The following is a 19835-nucleotide window of genomic DNA, read 5'->3' as shown; positions in this document are numbered from 1 at the left end:
GACTTGTGGGTAATGGACAGGAACACCTCCAGGTCAGGGAGTATAAAAGGACTCTGGGAAAGCCCAGACACTGAGCTGAGCTGGGAGGTAGGGTGGCTAAGTGTCTGGGAGTGGAGGAGAGAGTATTGTGTTTGGTTTATTGAGTATATGAGAAGTGTGGAGTGGAGGGTGCTTTGTGCACGTTATTATTGTATAATAAAAGAGTCTTGGACTTTTACCTGGTGTTTGGAGTGGTACCTGAGGGTTCAAGAGGTGGATCAGAACCTCAACTGTTACAACTTAAATACAGTTTTTGTTGACAATTTATGTGCCACGTATGGCACATGTGTTGAACATGATGGCGAACAGGTTGAGACATTCCTGTAAACCATCATGCACATATGAAGTATGTTCTGTGAATAAAGTGTTTCCGCTTTTAAATGTTAACATAATTTTGACTCACCCTGTATTTAAATAAAAATCATTAATGGACAGGCCCTAGACGTCTAACTGGGTGAACATGGTCCCAAGGCCTGCCCAGAATGGTGGGTCTGGAAAGCCCACGTGGATCTGAAAGAACTCTATAAAGAAATGCAACTGAATATATGATTCTGGAGCTGTGAGCTTCACCACAATGTCACTGTGTCACTCATAATTCTTCAGAATGCTTGTCTATACCAGTTTTCTTTTGAAAATGTCTAATAATGACCATTCAGCAAAGAAATTAGGGGCAATGCCAGCAATAAATAAAGCATAAGCTCTGTCAGCATCGCTAACCTAGCACTGGGTCTCAGGGGCAGGTGAATGGCTTCATTTTATTACGGTGGAGAGTTCAATAGAAAAAAATACACTAAAAAACTGTTAAAAAAACACTTCATTATAAAATATATATAGATTATTTATATTTAAAAATGAAATAAAAAATGCAAAATGTAGGAAGGCTTAAAGAATGATGCAAAAACAATTGTAAAGAGAGGAGACCTACACAGGGCTAATAAATGAATGCCTGTTTAGAACGGAGGATAACATATGGGTTTATTAACAACCCGTAATGATGTGTTAATTAAATTCAAGAAACTCCAGCCGATGCTCCTTTGGCATACTAAACAAATGTGAAATCTGCTACAAATTGATCCTATTATGAAAAACAGTCGATAATAGCAAGATCTTCCAACATAGAGAAAAACTAAAACTGCAGGTTAAATTCATAAATACATGCACATAATCAAAAACTGAACACAATATATTGTGAAATACAAATAGAGAAGGGCACCCCGTGGAGCTACGATGTCCTGAATTCAGTCCTGACATCTCATTCCTGTCACTTTCTATGCATTTCAACTGTCTCACTTTCTGCAGACTCAAGGAACTGACATACTCATCCTCCCGGGTTTTGGCTAACCTGCATATTTTCTTGACAATAAATGGGTTACTTATTTTTTTCCTGTAATGTTTAACTGACCTTGTTATGTCTCAGTACATACTGTATTTGTGGTGTCAGAAACCATACTTAACTAGAAGTCGAAACTGACTTCACTGTCCATACATTTGTACAGCACCATATAGTTAATGAACATGCTGAGATGTTTTTTATATACTAAAAAAGTAACCCTAACCCTAAGCTTAACCATAATATATGAATATTACTTGAATTACTCGTAGCATAATTGCAGCTCAGTGCAGGCAGTATGTTAGTTGTGATTAACAAAGTAAATTCTTGCATGATGAACAGCTGTAACAAGAAAAAGAAAGAGTGAAAACTCCATTACCAATCAATCAATGCCAAGTCCAAAGTGAATGTAATGGATGAGAGTGAAAGAGACAATGGACCACTTTGAACATACTGTATATACAGTCATATGAAAAAGTCTGGGAACCCCTCTCAGCCTGCATAATAATTTACTCTAAGATAACAGTGGTATGTCTTTCATTTCCTAGGAACATCTGAGTACTGTGGTGTTTTCTGAACAAATATTTTAGTGAAGCAGTATTTAGTGGTGTGAAATTAAATCAAATGTGAAAAATGTGGGTCCGCTTGTAATTGTGCTGATTTGAATGCCTGTCACTGCTCAATGCTGATTACTTACAACACCAAATTGGTTGGATGAGCTCGTTAAGCCTTGAACTTCATAGACAGGTGTGTCCATCATGAGATATAAAGGGATTTAAGGTGGTCAATCACGAGTTGTGCTTCCTTCCCTTTGACTCTCCTCTGAAGAGTGACAGCATGGGATCCTCAAAGCAACTCTCCAAAGATCTGAAAACAAAGATTGTTCAGTCTCCTGGTTTAGGGGAAGGCTACAAAAAGCTATCTCAGAGGTTTAAACTGTCAGTTTCAACTGTAAGGAATGGAATCAGGAAATGGAAGGCCACAGGCACAGTTGCTGTTAAACCCAGCAGGTCTGGCAGGCCGAGAAAAATACAGGAGCAGCATATGAGCAGGATTGTGAGAATGGTTACAGACAACCCACAGATCACCTCCAAAGACCTGCAAGAACATCTTGCTGCAGATGGTGTATCTGTACATCGTTCTACAATTCAGCACAATTTGCACAAAGAACATTTGTATGGCGGGGTGATGAGAAAGAAGCCCTTTCTGCACTCACGCCACAAACAGAATTGCTTGTTGTATGCAAATGCTCATTTAGACAAGCCAGATTCATTTTGGAACAAAGTGCTTTGGACTGATGAGACAAAAATTGAGTTATCTGGTCATAACAAAAAGCGCTTTGCATGGCGGAAGAAGAACACCACATTCCAAGAAAAACACCTGCTACCTACTGTCAAATTTGGTGGAGGTTCCATCATGCTGTGGGGCTGTGTGGCTAGTTCAGGGACTGGGGCCCTTGTTAAAGTCGAGGGTCGGATGAATTCAACCCAATATCAACACATTCTTCAGGATAATGTTCAAGCATCCGTCACAAAGTTGAAGTTACGCAGGGGTTGGATATTCCAACAAGACAATGACCCAAAACACAGTTCTGCCTAGTCCCTCACTGAGCATGGAGCTGGCAGGTGGACTATAACAAACACACAACTAGTTAGCAGAAGGAGAGACTGAGAGCAAGATGTGAAATACTTGGGGTATTGTACATTGATTTGGGAAGCGGCCAAAGATTTTCAGGAGGTGAGCTTGTAGAATTACTATTAGAGAAGCTTCAGATGTTTATTGTTTTGCTCATCTTGTATTTTTATTCTTTGCTCGACACCACCCTGTCACTATTCAGTAATAACTCTTAATTGTTTGATATTTGAAATCTTTGGTGTCATTCAGAGTTTGTTGACAGGCCACAGTGCCTCATGATCCAGTGTGCTGGATTTTCGGTGTGTCATTGTGGAGACTCTGGTTATCTGCAACAGTGAATTGGTTTCAGCTAGTCTGTTAGTTTATGTATAATTATATACTGTGTTCCCATATATTTGTCTGTATAAACATTGTATATTGGGGAGACAGCGAATACCAAGGAGTAGTCAAACAACCAAGAAACATGGCCATGAATAGGGTTTTCATGCTAGAGACCACTTATGACACCAGATTAAATTATGAATGCGCAATACCCCAGTTAACATGGTGTAAGTACTCTTTTTAAGCAACAGCAATGAAGTTTCTAAAGTCCGTCTTCAATACCCTGTGTGAGGACTTTAACTTCAGCAGTATATTACCGTGAGCCTACCCACAGGCAGAGTTCCATCCCTGGTAGGATACACAAGCAAACAGACATTCCTTTGTTTCTTCCTGGCTTTATCCTTCACAGGTGTCAAATGACCAGAAAAGGCAGTGCCCTGTCACCTTTTCTGACCTTCCGAAGCAGAATGTCTTTCAGGCACGTCCAGAGTACCTGTCTTGTGTGGCGCACTTCTTGTCCCCTGCTGGAAAAAGGAAACTGTGCAGCATCTGCAGTTCTCAGTCCCTTTCCGCTGGGTTCTCTTCTTGTGAAGTTCCGGGATGCACAGTGAACCGTAACAAGACATGTTGAGTATTCATCAATATGCACATAAAACTCTACTATCACTTCTAACCTAACATCACGTAACATTCTTCCACCCATTTAGTCCAATTCAGAATCTTAGTGTAATATCGTTACTGTTTTTTACTTATAGGACAAAGTAAAAGGACTTGGCAGTAAATGCTGCCCTTGAGATGCCAACAATATTTAATTTACCAATGGTGTCCGAGAATCAGTCAAAGCACAATGCCTTTTCATTAAAAGAATATGCATTAGAAAACAGAGCCCGATGGAGTGGAAGGCATGCATGGCATTCTGGACTTTCACTTAGAAATCAAATACAACATGGTATCTGTTAAGCGATCAAAACCAATTAGCATAAGCACTGCAGGACATCCAGTTGCCGTGTTATTCAAGGCAACATCTGGGATTTTGTTCGTTTCCACGCATCTGTCCACAGAACCCATCTGACTTGGCAGCTCCGCTCTCAGCCTTGGTTAACAATGCTTTTTGCTGCCAATTCTCTCTGTCACCACAAACATTTACAGGACCATTTGGTGATTTTATACTGCACTGGGGTCCAATAAATATATTAACAGAATGCCTATTGGATATGCTAATGGTGTACAAGTGCATGATGGTTCAGATGCCACCTGTTGTGGTCATTTCTAACAATGTTTTAGCTCTTGAGAAAAGAAGAAATATGTACATTATGCCAGGTGGCAACAATTAAAATCCGATATATGCTTTACAAGTTTAAGTGTTTAAAATCCTAAATTATTTTTACGCTTCTGTTGGCATATTAATGATCAGCTCCATTCTTCAAGGAGAATATAATTATTTCATCGTATAATAATTCTAATTGGTCATCCATCTATTCTTTTACTGAATCTGTTTAAAACAAATGTCACTTTTCCCAACCAAAGTCCTAATAAAATAATAAAGTGTCATTCTGGAGGACATCATCTGTTGTTTTTTTCCTATTTAAATTTTAATCCTCTAATAATCCTCTTAGATAAAGTAACAATTAGCCTGATTCAGACATTAACATAGTGTTTAATTATTCAACTCTGACCCCCGGTCTGAAACAACATCTGAGATTAATCTGCAATCTGCAGTCAAGGAGAACAAAAGACAAAGTCGCAGTCTAAACAGCATGACGTTGACTGTGAATTTCCAGGATCAGAGGTACAGTAGAGAGAGGCAGAGGGAGAGGGTGAGGGAATTGTCATGCACAAACACTGGGCAGCGCAGCAGCAGATCATTTTAATTATGCAGATCATTAACAGTCTTGTACAGTAGCTGGATATAAATACTGGCACACATTGGTTTCAGCACCTACATGTCATTCAGGCCTAAAAGTCTACAGAGGCTGTAAGCTTTCATTTCGATCAGTTTTTGCATTTAAAGTCAATCTTTGTCATTTCATGTTCTGATGCTTTGGACAGCCTGTAAACACTGTAAGTTCCTGGGGCCTCATGTATAAACGGTGCGTACGCACAAAAATGTTGTGTAAGCCCGTTTCCATGCTCAAATCGCGATGTATAAAACCTAAACTTGGCGTAAAGCCACGTACATTTTCAAGCTAACTCCAACCCTGTCGTACGCAGGTTCTCCGCTCGTTTTTGCAAACTGGCGGCACCCAGCGTCAAAGCAGTGCTACTGTTCCAGTGTGGTTTCCCTTACTTTTTTAGATCCACATCCCTGACGCGGCTTTATAAATACACTGAAATTAACCACATTTTGTTCATTAGTTTAAAGGCATCTGATTGTAATTAACCTGTAACAATATAATGGTCCACAGATTGGTCAAACAATTCTAAATACCATAGCTGCTTTACCGTTGTCACTCTCACTGCACCTTCTTCTTCTTCTTTCAGCTGCTCCCATTAGGGGTTGCCACAGAGGATCATCTTTTTCCATATTACTTTCACTGCACCACTCGGAGCAGCTGATCGGAAAGAGAATTATTGGTATACAGAATCAAGCACACGCTGCCTCAGCCATTCGCTATTTGAACTGCTCTCATCCGACAAACGCTTCAGAGCCTTTCCTACGGACCTCACGATTCAGAAACAGTTTCATCCCAAAAACTATAAATGTACTCAATCAATTAATCAAGTGCACCTTATAGAACTGTTTGCACTTACAAGTACAATTACCTCACTGTAAACTTGCGATACAGTTATAATATTGCACAACCTGCGCCACTTTATAAAGCCAATATTTACATATGATGACGATATCATTTTTAAGATGAAATGCAGCAAAATATGTTTATTACATGATACAGATAAAATGTTAATGTCATTTAAATAATCTATATTGTTAATAATTAAGCATGTGAGGACACGGTGTCACAGTGCTAGCGATGAGCTGGTGCCCCGATTGTTCCTGCCTCGCGCTGTATTCTTGCTGGTGCTGGCGCGACATTGGAAAGACAGTTGGACTGAATAATTAAACATGTACTACAGAGATATTTCAATGTTCCTTAAAAGTTCTGAAGAATCGGCGTTCTAAGCTTACAGATGGCTTAACATCTATTATAGAGCTGATTGTGTGGCGATTGGTTACTTGGAGAAAGAAAAGGAAGGACAGGAATTGGGGGTTAATACGTCTGAAAGAAACAGTACTGCTGCAGTAAAGTATTTCATCAAAGGTCACGCACAGCGCAGCAAGCATCTTGTGTGAGGACAAGGCGCCAGCTCGTCACTCTCACTGTGCCGCCGTGTTCCCATTTTTAATAATTTGCTTTAATTCCTACCATCATGAAAATGATATCAAGTATACATCTCAGCATTTTAATTATTCAGAGAGCTGTAATATCAAGAATGTAATGGATTCTGTGTCCTGTCGGTGGAAGAGAAAGCACGTTTAAGAAGAAGCACGTAGTGATTCACACACATAGAACACATAGAAGAACACATACAAAACAAAGCATTTAACGTGCTACTTTAGTTACGATGGCATTTGAGAAACTAGTAAATTAAACGATTTTAAGATGAAGTTTATGATATTCTACTTTAATGACAAAATAAACTACGTGATTAAAGTGTAAATTTCGAGATTTAAGTTGGCATTTCAAGCTTTTTTCTCACTGCGTTCCTATTTTTTTTCTCTGTACACTAATAAGCTTTCATATGACACTCAGATGGTGGGCTACGACTCGCCTTTTCACGGCGACTTTCATATTTGACAACTTCTTTTTTATTTCGGGTACTGTGTGACTTTGTGAATTTGAACTTTTGAGTTTCTCCGACACTCTGTCACTCGATCAGCTTCCTTTTGTTGATTATATCACTGTTTAAACCAACAAATAGTAAGTTTTTCTTTGCCTCCACTTGATAGTCGCTGAAATTCTTCTATTTTCCCCTGTGCTTTTGCCATTGTCATTTCACAGAAGGCTGAGCGTAAGTGCTATTTATATTGATTTGCATATTCAAAGAGGCGTAATTCTGAGAGGAGTTGGGGTGGGACAGCAGGCATGTGCACGCACGTTATTTTTCAAGCTGACCGGGATTTATGTAGCGGAAGAACGTGGAAGTTGGCGTACGCACAGATTTATGCATCTGGATTTTTTTGTCCGTACGCCATGTTATAGTGTGAATTCTACGCATACCGTTATACATGAGGCCCCTGGTGATGTCAGCTGTACTCTCTATCTTGCTCTCGCTCAGCCTCCACCTTTTTGCCATGCAAGTCCTGCTGACTATGCCAAGTGTTTCATAGTGGATTCGCAACACAGTCCATTGCAGGTTGCACATTTTGTACTTGTTATGATCTCTGATTTTCAAAAATTTATTGTGTAAAATTTATCAGAGTTTCTGCCCAGATATGTATTGATTATACGGTTTTGACACATAGAAATTCCAAATTAGAGGCTTATTTTTGTGTTCTTTGCACCTTAGCAAACTTTAAAATTTATTTCCATTTTACCATGATGTCACTTTGTCTTTTCCCTCAGGTTGTCACTTGAGTTTTACTCCAGAGTATCACCTTTACAGTATCTGTAGGCATTGTTTTCATGAGGATCTACTATTTTCATGTTCAAATATGTTGAAAAAGTCAACATTTTCAATGGGTTTGTACTTACTTTTTCACATGACTGTATAAGTAACTGGTAGAATAAAAGGAAGGCTTGCTATCCCTTACTACAAGACTTTCTGGAGATAAAATTATTTTGAATTCCAATCAGCAGAATAAGAATCTTGACTGTAAAAAAATAATCATCACTTTAATGAAATGACAAATTGAAGACATTGCCAGGATAATTGGTGGAAAGCACCCAAGGTAAGATGACACCTCAAGGTTCTTTCAAGGCCCACCCAAAGGAGTTTTCTATCTCACAGTTTAGTTAGATTTCTCTTTATAGTTCTACCTAAAACTTTTTTTTCCCACGTTCTGTCCTGTTATTGTGGGGAAGGATGAGCAGCCGGAGTGAGACAAAAGCACTCTCAATCGAGCTTACATCTGCAGAAGGGGTAACATAACACATTTTCACCTCAGCCAGCTCACCGCCTAGTGAACTGTTATGGGGGCTCAATGTGTCTGTGAATTGGGCCTCCTGCAATTTTACAGCCACAAACAAATTTTCCCACAGCCCTGTCTTCCAAATTCAACCACAAGCAGTAGAAGTTGGTTATTCAGAGACAGCCCAGCAATGACTTCAGGCTGCTACATTAATATAATGAAAAATCCTAAAATGGAAAATCCATGTTTCATTCTGTAACCACAATGAAAATGCAATAAAATGGTTTTGTGTGAGAAGTGTAATAATAAATACAATGGATATTACACCAACCAGTTCAGTTCTGCAGCATTTTTCATATTTTTTGTTTGGTTTTCAACTGAGAATGAACGATCGTCCCTTTGAGTAGAGGATGTTTCCAAACATGTAAAGTCATTAGCCTTAACTCCTAGATTTTGATCTCAGTGACAGCTGCACATTACTACACACTGCCAAAGAAAAATGGCTCAGTTTCTTATTACATTGTCAAAAATAATTATTGTAATGAAGAGAAAAAGAGCTTCTTTTAATCTAATTAAAGCCTAGAAGCACAGGAGCCTAGGATTAGGTTTCATTGTTTTGTTCTTGCAGATATAATCAAGGTGGTAATCTTCACCTGTTGCCCCATAATTAGCATTGTATTTTATAAAAGAGACCAGATTGACACTTTTTTAAAATTATTTTTTATTGAATGTATTTAAAACACATAACATTCCATATAAATGTTAGTTCTCGGCTGGTTATTATTTTGCAAATGCTGAACGTATTTTATATTTTAATTCTAATAGCTTTACAAACGAGTGATAACTTGGGTTTTCCAAGAACCTTTTATGACACATTATTGCTTAAAATTGGGTGCTGCCATTTTTAGTCAGTCATTATTACAACGAGAAGCATCTGACTATTTACTAGCCTGCTTAACCAGTGCAGAGTCGTGGGTGCCTGCCACAGTAGTATTGAGTGCATCTCTGGACGTGGCACCAATCCGGCACAGGGCATACACCCACTCGCTCAAGACCACTTTAAAGATGTCAAATGATTATGGAATTGTTTGTCTGCTTGCATAAAAGATGCCCTTTTGGTTTCAGTTTTGAAATTCATGTTAAGAATTCGTTGCTTTAGTCAAGTGTACCCTGACTAGAGCTGCTGATTAGCTGCGCTTATTGCATTTGTGATTATTAGTCATTTATACAAAAGTAATCATAATTACTTTTGTTGACAGATCTACTAAAAGGTTTCAGCAATTAATATGAATCGCATACAAAAGAAATTGTCGTCAATTGTCGTCATCTTAAAAATTTTGGTGAAATGCAAATAAACGGTTCTTTCTGAAAATCAATAAGAAAGTTGATAATTCACGTTTAATGCTTTCATTTTTTGACTCCATGATGATCTACAGACCTGAAGATTTCTGGAAGTTCTAGTGAACAGTTGAATAAGATCTATATCTGTATTTATATTTAATAGATTGAAACTGAAATTGAAAATTTCAGTTGAAAGGACTTTTGAAACTCCCCTCCTAAACAAAACATTCTTCTACCTGAGTTCACAAATTATTTAGCATAAGGTGACCAGAATTTTTTGGGCAAATGCGGGGTTTGCGGGGGGGAGAAGGCTAGAATCTACAGATCACGAGTAGGGACTCTAAACACTACAGAGTAAAAAGCAAAAGCTTATCACGTGATTTCTCGCCAAAGTTGCAGGATGCGGTAAAGCATAACCTCCGTCAAAACACTGCACATGCGCGTAGAGTTCAAATTATCATGGTGATGAGATACATTCAAAAAAGTGAACCAGCTGAAACTGGGGACGAAATCTTCAAACGGGGACATGTTTCTGAGTGGGGACAGTAGTCCGAAAAAGGGGACTGTCCCCGCAAAGCGGGGACGGATGGTCATCTTATTTAGCATATCGTGGTTTTCATTTAACAACGAGAGGGTATTAGAATTTAATAAACTGAGTAAATGAGTCACATAACTAAATTATTCTTGATAATATCTTCTCTCTTTTTATTTTATATATGTTATAGGATAATCTTAATAAAGAATTCAGAGAACAGTCTAGTCTCTAATGTGTAAGCTGACCCAGCGTGCTGAAAGCTGAAGACTCCTCTCTGTAGTCTGTCTCGCCCTAGTCATATTTTCTAGTGTTCTTACAGTTCTCGATATTCTGAAAAGCATGTCCTTCACACGATCAGTAAATTCAAATTCATCAAAACATTTTAAAGTAATGTTACTAAAAGGAATTCACCCTCACAGAGGCACGTCAAACAAAAAAAGAGAAATTTATCTCATGAGTTTTTCTTTGATTCTTCATTAAAATTCAGATACTGCTTTAACCACATGGTCATCTTATATAATATAGCCTGCCACGATGTGCTATGAACCTGGCATGTTCATCACGTGACTAGCAACCACACAACTTCATAGCAACCAGACACCAAATGGCAGCACCCAAGGAAAAAGAAGTCTTACAAAATGTCGGCCATGCTGACATCAATGTTATAACATTAAAATGATAAATAAATCATACAACTGAGCATTATCGTGGTGATCCTGTCACTCTAAAGGCTTGTTTCCTGTCTTTCACCCAATGACGGGTGGATAGTGCCCCCTCACGACTGCAAAGCAGGTTTGGTAAAAACGCAAAATGACAGCGCCCATAAAAGAAGGAACCTTACAAAATGGCGGCGATGCTGACCTCACTGTTATAACATTAAAATGATAAATAAATAATACAACTAAACATTATCTCTGTGATCTTAAAACCCTGAAGGCTTGTTTCTTGCCCTGTACCCATCAGCGGGTAGATAGACCCCCTCACAACTGTAAAGCAGGTTTGGCAAAAACACAAAATGACAGCACCCATAAAAGAAGGAATCTTGAAGGTCTGGCAACCTTTTGTTTCTTATTTTAGATCCTTGTAAACAATTGCACCTGATTAATCTTTATTTATTTATTTCCTATTTTTATTATTTTTTTAATTGTTAGTTATTTATTTACTTATTTTTTGTAACATCCTATGTATTAGGGCTTTTTTTTAATTACTTTCTTGTTGTCTAATTAGTTAATTAATCATTTTCTACTTTATCTATTTATCCTTTTTGTGGGCCTATGGATGGGATATGGGGTTTAGGTTTAGGTATTATAGGTTTATTGTTCGCGTCTGATAGTCAACACTAATATGTTTATCGATACCTTTGGCTTTTTTATGTATTTGAAGAGATGTGTATGTATGTTGTTGCTGTTAATTGGAAAACTGATAAATAAATGGGGAAAAAAAAAGAAGGAATCTTACAAAATGACGCCAATGCTGACCTCACTGTTATAACATTAAAATGATAAATAAATAAAACAAGTGAGCATTATTGTGGTGGTCCTTTCACCTTAATGGCTTGCTTTCTGTCTTGCACCCAATGGCGGATGGATAGACTCCTCACGACTATAAAGTAGGTTTGGCAGAAATCCAAAATGGCAGTGCCCAAAAAAATCTTACAAAATGGCAGCAATGCTGACATCACTTTTATAACATTAAAATGATAAATAAATAATACAGCTGAGTATTATCACTGTGATCTTGTCACCTTGAAGGTTTGTTTCCTGCACTAGGCCCCCTCATGACTGTAAAGCAGGTTTGGCAAAATATACAAAATGGCAGCGCCCAAAAAAAATCTTACAAAATGGCACCAATGCTGACCTCACTGCAGGCTCCTCATGACTGTTAAAGAGGCTGGGCAATTTGATAAATGGATTCAACCCTGTAAGAATCTTGGGAACATCAAAGAAATTACCAAGCGGTGTGTTTGATGACAACGTATCTGATACCCGGACTTAACTATAACTCGGTAAAGATACTCGGGTAAGAATTGTGAAGCTATGCTGGGCTGAATGGATTGTTCTCATTCACAGTCTTCTAATGTCCTTCTTCATGGTGGATTTCAGGGCTTTACATTTCCTCAAAGTAATAGAACCCCAGAATTCCACAGAACGCCATTCTAATGAATGCAACGTGCCAGCGGTCTTTTACTTTATGTGCATCATTCCTGCCATCAGCGCAGTTTCAGCTTACATCCATTACAAAATTCTTCCCCGCTAATTAACTGTTATAGTCTGCAAAGTGAAAAGAAGTTCAAGATGTTTGGTCAGAAATGATTTGCTCAGTTAATTAACAGTGTGTACAGACTCTTAACTAGCCAGCCTTAAACAACTCCGTGATAAGCCACATCTCATTTACAAGTTCCTAAAAATCACAACCTGCAAAGGAAAACACACTTTAGTACAGAAAATCCAATCTATTTGAAAAGAACAAAGCACTTTGCACCTCTTGGGTATTCACTTTGAAAGCTGACATATTAACAGTTTCATATTAGACTTGCAGGGACTTGCAAATGACGGAGTTCGGGTTCATATTTTTTTCTTTTTTTCTTACATTAGCATGAAATGAACTGCAGAAAGTCAAAAATGCTGGAATGCTTTTTGTTCTGTGCTGTCAACAAAGAACAAAAAAAAAAAATAAGGCTAAGCGCACCAACTGATGAACGCTAAAGGGGCTTTAGAGATGATACGAAAAGAACAACAAATAATAAAAAAAAAGAAATGACATATTTGTGTCGACCTCTTTGACGGTGGTACTGACTCTTTAGCTGCTATTGTAAGAAAATAAAATGGTTTTAGCAATAAAGACAAAATCTAAAGGGCCACAAGTGGCTGCACAATTCGGTCCCATCTCCTTTTTTAAATATAAACTTAATTCTAACTGATAACGGAATGTGGATTGTAATAAAAGATGCTTCCCGGGTCTCTGTCTTTAGTCTCAAAAATGAACAGTTAGAAAGCAGAACTTGCAGAAATCAGAGGGGCAGTCGCCTTCTCAGCATAACCTGCCAATGTTGGCTTCCCGTGACAAGGAATCAGAGCCAGCAGAGAGTGGACTGTTGTCCCCTGATGTGCCCCTGAAGCAGTGTGTGTCCTGCTGGGGATGCAGACCAAGATGAGAAGGCAGCTGAGGACCCATCACAAACAGGTTGTCATGGTAGACAGCTAATGGGATCCAAAAACTGTGATTACCCGCTGAGCTCAAATCTCTCTTTGTCCCTCTGCAGACCAGCTGACTGACTCTTCCACTGGATCCGCCCCTTATGGTCTACCCGCCATATCAATCTCCTCATATACAGTGCATCTGAAAGTATTCACAGTGCATCACTTCTTCCACATTTTGTTATGTTACAGCCTTATTCCAAAATGGATTAAATTCATGTTTTTCCTCAGAATTCTACACACAACACCCCATAATGACAACGTGAAAAAAGTTTACTTGAGATTTTTGTAAATTGATTAAAAAACTGTAGTCTGTGCTTCTCAATAATGCTATTAGTTGTTCTAAATTATATTGCGGTACTCCAACTCGATCACACTCATTCTAGAAGAAAAGGCAGGCAGTTCAGAGTAGTGCTTAAGACTGTAGACTTGAAGTGCAGTGCTTGTGGGTTAAATCCCACTGCTGACACCACGTGACCATGAGAAAGTCACTTCACTTGCCTTATGCTCCAGTCGGAAAAACAACAGAAACGCAACTGATCGTATCTCAGATGTTGTAAGTCACCTTGGATAAAGGCATCAGTCCAATAATAAATAAAAAATATGAGATTAAAACAAGGCTAGAAAGAGATCTTATAAGAGATCTTAGCATTCTTTTAAAGCCAAATTATCAATTTTGCCTCCTTTTACCTCAGTTGTATCTCATGTCTCCTTTTTGTGTAAGAAGGTTTAGGAGAAACATGTGTGACAAAGTTGAACCTAAATGAGAAGTCTCAAGAGCCGTCAAAGATCAACTTTTGAGAAGTAAAATTTTCCTATGGGAGTTAATCTCTTGAGGAGTACAGCACGTGAAATCATCAGAGCAACAATATGAAGGTCGGCGCGTGCTTCCCTTAAGTGTCTTTAGTTATTCTTTCTTTGGTTTAACGAAAGATACTTCTGGCTTAGCAACTTTGATTCTTGATTAGTAATTAGACTTTTGTGAAAGGTAATCATAACTTTTTGGTTACCGTAAAACCCTACTAGGGTTTTCTTGGGAGTTTTTCCTTGTCTTCTTAGAAAGTCAAGGCCGAGGGGCTGTCAAAAGGCAGGGCCTGTTAAAGCCCATTGCAGCACTTCTTGTGTGATTTTGGGCTATATAAAAATAAATTGTATTGTATTGCATTGTAATTGCGTAATGTGATGAAATGGCCAAAAAACACGGTGTATATTACAGTCACAGCTGTTGTCATGTATGGATCCACATCTTATGATTAATCACACATTGTAAAATAATTTATACGTGTCATTTTTGAACAGAAAAAACACCAATATTATAAAAGTCAGCCATTTTAAAAGAAGATGAATCAACACATAATCTTCCTGTGCAATAAACTTTAATGTTCCCGGTGTGTGGTTTCCCATTTAAAGACCAAATCACAGTAAAGTTTTGTGCTATGTGGTTGGTTTTATTTCGATTTACTTCTATATTTATGTGAAATCTCCTTGAAGGAAATAGAAAATGTATCCTTAACATGAGAAAAATAGTACCAAGAATATGCAATTAAACGATTATTTCCAGATCCCTTTTGTTGTCATAAGCATGCATCAGAAACACGGAAGACGTTAATCAAATACTCGACAACTATCTTGGTTTGAAATATGGACATATTAGGATATCTTTTAAGCTTTTCCGACATGCTCCAAATCTTCCATGGTAAAGCACCAGTGTGGCAAAGTATTTTTATAAATTTATAGAAGGCGCTTAACATTAGAAGACAATTGTATATATAGCATGCTTGTGAAGTAATAACTTTAACTTTAAAAATATGAAACTTATCCTTTTACATATACAGCAAGAAAGGCAGGTTTTGTGTTTTTGTTTAATTTTATTTCTTCTGGTAGATTCATTTCAAGCACAGCAATCAGAAAAACTATTCAAGGTGATGACCGTTTGTCTACTTTGTTATTTCTAATCTGATATTAATCGAGAGCCTCACTCACATTATTTTCAATTTTCTCTGAAATTTTATGGTTGTCTTTATTAAGTTTCTAAGGCATATGAACACAGCTAAGCAGGTCAACAACGGGTTTGTTTGAGTTAATCACATTATAATAACTTATTCTCTTCTGTAATGGATTGTTATCCTAACCAAGGTTGGTTTCTGCCTAGTGTCTGATGGAGCTGGGATAGGCTGAAGCCCCCACAACCCTGAAATGGATTAAGTGGGGTAGAAAATGGACAGATGGATAGTGAGCCCCCAGGTGTTGAGGGTTTAATTTACTTGGGTTTTAAGATGTCTGTCCAGCATAAGAGGCTTTGTTGTAAATGCTAATTTACAGAAAGGCTCGACAGGTAATTAAGAAATTGGTTGCAGCACAAAGATGCAGCTGCTGCAGACCTCCAGGACCCCTGAAGGCATATTATGATGAAAAGGGTCAAGGCGGGCTTAACTGTGCAGTGAGGACCCACTAGTAAGTATGTGGCGTCTTTGATATCTTGAGTTTGTATGAGATAAAAGAAAAAAATGTGATTCTTGGACTCTTGCTTGATGCTCTTATAACTTAGCCATTAAACTATATGGTGTCACCGCAATAAAGTGCCTCGACCCCGAGTTTTAGTCCAAGCTGGGATGCATTTGTCCTGCGGTGGGTTGGCCTTGTGCTCTGTATTGGCTGGGATTGGCTCCAGCCGACCCCCGTGACCCTGTGTTCGGATTCAGCGGGTTGGATAATGGATGGATGGATGGGATGCATTCTGAAAGGAGTCTGCATGTCCACTCAGTGTCTGTTTTGGTTTGCTTTGTGATTTCAGTTTCCCTCAATATTCCTGAGAGATGCTGTTTAGTTGCTAAATCCTTGAAACTGATATTTGTATGATTTGGGTGTATTTGGTTGCATTTCTGTGTATCCCGTAAAGAATGACACCCTACACCAGGCGAGGTCCTTCCATCAACGCAGTAATGACAAAATTTGCTTCGCCTTCAGCATTATACCCCTTAGATTTGGGAGAAACAAAACACTCTTAATTTTAGTGCCTTTGCACCCACCTTTGGACATCACATCGCCACAGTAAAGTTTACAGTGTTAATGCTTTAACAGAATAGTTTATTATTCCAAAGAATTTAATAGCCATCCTGAAGAAATAATGACCACTGAGTCTATGATAGAGATTTTAAAATAATGAAATGCATTCAAATTCTAGTAAATAAGCAAGTCAGCTGAAGCACTGGACCAGGTTTATTAATACTGCAGGTCACAAAATCTATCTATCTATCTATCTATCTATCTATCTATCTATCTATCTATCTATCTATCTATCTATCTATCTATCTATCTATCTATCTATCTATCTATCTATCTAATCCTGTCTACTATGCTAAGGTATCTATCTATCTATCTATCTATCTATCTATCTATCTATCTATCTATCTATCTATCTATCTATCTATCTATCTAATGATCCCTTAAACCTCATTAAACTCACTGGAATGTAATTCAAATCTATTCATCCATCCATTATCCAACCTGCTATATCCGAACTACAGGGTCACGGGGGTCTGCTGGAGCCAATCCCAGCCAACACAGGGAGCAAGGCAGGAAACAAACCCTGGGCAGAGTGCCAGCCCGCCGCAGTCAAATCTATCTTTTGTGATTTTTATCTATCTTTCTCTCTGTGTCTATTGTATATACTGCCTTTTCATCTTTGTTTATTATATATAGCAAGTTTCATATCTATCTATCTATCTATCTATCTATCTATCTATCTATCTATCTATCTATCTATCTATCTATCTATCTATCTATCTATTATATAGTGTGTGACATCCTAACCAGAACAATGCCTGTACCCTTACCTGTCAGGGAGGCCAGTGTAGTTAGATGGACAGGGTGATGACTGCCTCCCAGGAGTACACACTTTATGGTAGCATTTCTGGGTCAGTATGCCCATTCATGCACTAGCAAGGTATGTTGGGAATTGCAGTCCCATGGGGCAGCCCTGCTGGGTTATCTGTGTGCCAACAATGGGAGCTGTTCGGGAGGGCTGCCCATACTTTCAGAGGCTTCCCCCTGACCCGGAGTACTTCCTCCTTTACCAGAAGTATTTTTGGGCTGGCATAAAAGGGGCCACCTTTGTCCAGTTATGAATCAAAGTTGGGAGGAGGTGGATGTGACTGCCTGGGAGGTGTAGAAAGAGAAACTTATTGCTTGTTGTGCGGTCTAGAAAGAAGGAAAATGTAAACCTATGGCGGTATTATCTGAAATAGACACCTTTTATAGGAACCCAGGACCGTGTTGTGAAGTTGTGTTAGGAGGTCTGGATCTATCTATCTATCTATCTATCTATCTATCTATCTATCTATCTATCTATCTATCTATCTATCTATCTATCTATCTATCTATCTATCTATCTATCTATCTATCTATCTATCTATCTATCTATCTTATCTTATCTTATCCTGCCTACTATACTAAATTAATAATCTATCTATCTATCTCCAATAGCCGTAAATTCAGGTAAAGGCACAGTTATGAATCAGATTACATCAAGTATAAAAATAAAGATGAAAAGATGTAATTAAATTTAAATAGTATGCTAAATGAACCTTATAACATTCTTTAGTTACATTTGCAGTTATCCTCTCATTTGAGTTGGATAATTTATTATTATTTGTTTTTACTTAAAAGTCCAAAGCTGTCTCTGTTTGCGTTAAATATGGAATTTATTTGGGCGTCTCCCGTGTGACAGGTTTGAATGTCTGCCATGTATTCATTGAGGTGAAGCACATTTGACAGGTCCTCCACCATCCACAAAGCTCTTCAGGCAAATCATAACAGTTGATGTTGATATGACCTCTAATTTTAAGGAGCAGATTAAAGAACAGTGTCCCCTACAGGTGAAATATTACCAGTTGCTAAGTCACAATGGCAACAAGACAATCATTATCCTTGAGAGTGTCACTTTCACATCTGGCACTGGCAGAAGAAGAAGAAGAGATTTGGAAAGATGCAAAAGAGCTGGGTAGTTAGCTAATTGTACTATAAATTAGCACCCTCAAAACCAAATGACATATTATATTTCCTAAACCATCTTCTGATTTTATACAATCCACAAAAGCTTTGAGGGGACTCAGGAGGAGGTATCTATTTAAATAGCTGTGGTCTCAAGGCAGAAACCACCCTGTAACAGTCTATACTCTCTGTCACTGGGCCAGTGACCATCAACTACGAGAAAGTCTTTGGACTGTGATATGAAGCCAGAGTCTCTAAAGGACGCCCGGGTAAGCACTTATGAAGAACAGGCACATTTCTGCCAAAGGGGTCCGCGGACACACTGTGTATTGATCAACACTTCCTCCTATACTACCAGGTCCATTCATCCTTCCATCTCCCTGTGACTAACGCACTGTCATACAGATGGAAAGTGATGGAGAGCCTGGTGAACAAAGGATTGGCAAAGTGGAAAAGGTGCCACAAGGTAGGGACAGTAGGGACAAGGTCTTGAGAGAAAGAGAAATAAATGAAACATGCAGACTACAGTGAATCTGGGGTGTGCTTTCTTTTGTTCTTATTTTTGCCCCTTTCTGTAAGTATTCTTATTGTTTTTTCAATTCTATGATTTTATTTTTGAAATGATAGCAAAGACGGGAAAATGAAGGTTTGGGTCTCCTGGGAAGACTCGTTTACTATAATTGCGATCTCAGTATAGGCAAATGACTGCTTTCATAGGTGGTGGAAAGGAAGAGGAGAGTCCAGCAGGTCACTGGCGGAAGTGAGGTCAGTAGGAGGGCATGGTCTGGAGAGGGAAGTGGAAATGGGGTCAGCTGCAGTCAATCCTCTCATCTGTGGTTCTGCAGAGGAGGGAGAGGAGATGTTAGTGTACTTCATCAACCCGCACATAATATATATATATATATATATATATATATATATATATATATATATATATATATATATATATATATATATATATATATATACACAGTGCATCCGGAAAGTATTCACAGCGCATCACTTTTTACACATTTTGTTATGTTACAGCCTTATTCCAAAATGGATTAAATTCATTTTGTTCCTCAGAATTCTACACACAACACCCCATAATGACAATGTGCCATTTTTGGGCAAAGTATGAAATATCCAAATTATTTTAATATTATTTATACTTTCCCTAGGCATTGAATGTAATACCTATGCATTATATAGAGTGGCAAATGCTATTTAGGCAAAGTATTAAAAGAGAGTCATGAAAAGGCTTTTATTGAAAAAAGAAAGAAATACAAAATAAAGTATAGGACTTTCTTACTGAGGAAAACAAGAGAAAATAAAATATGAACCTACTTCTTGCAACAAGAAAGGAAAAAAAAATTATTTTAAATTGCACTG

The sequence above is a fragment of the Erpetoichthys calabaricus genome, chromosome 18 (assembly GCF_900747795.2).
Source record: "Erpetoichthys calabaricus chromosome 18, fErpCal1.3, whole genome shotgun sequence".
Classification (NCBI taxonomy): domain Eukaryota; kingdom Metazoa; phylum Chordata; class Cladistia; order Polypteriformes; family Polypteridae; genus Erpetoichthys; species Erpetoichthys calabaricus.
Note: the sequence above shows the minus strand (reverse complement) of the source record.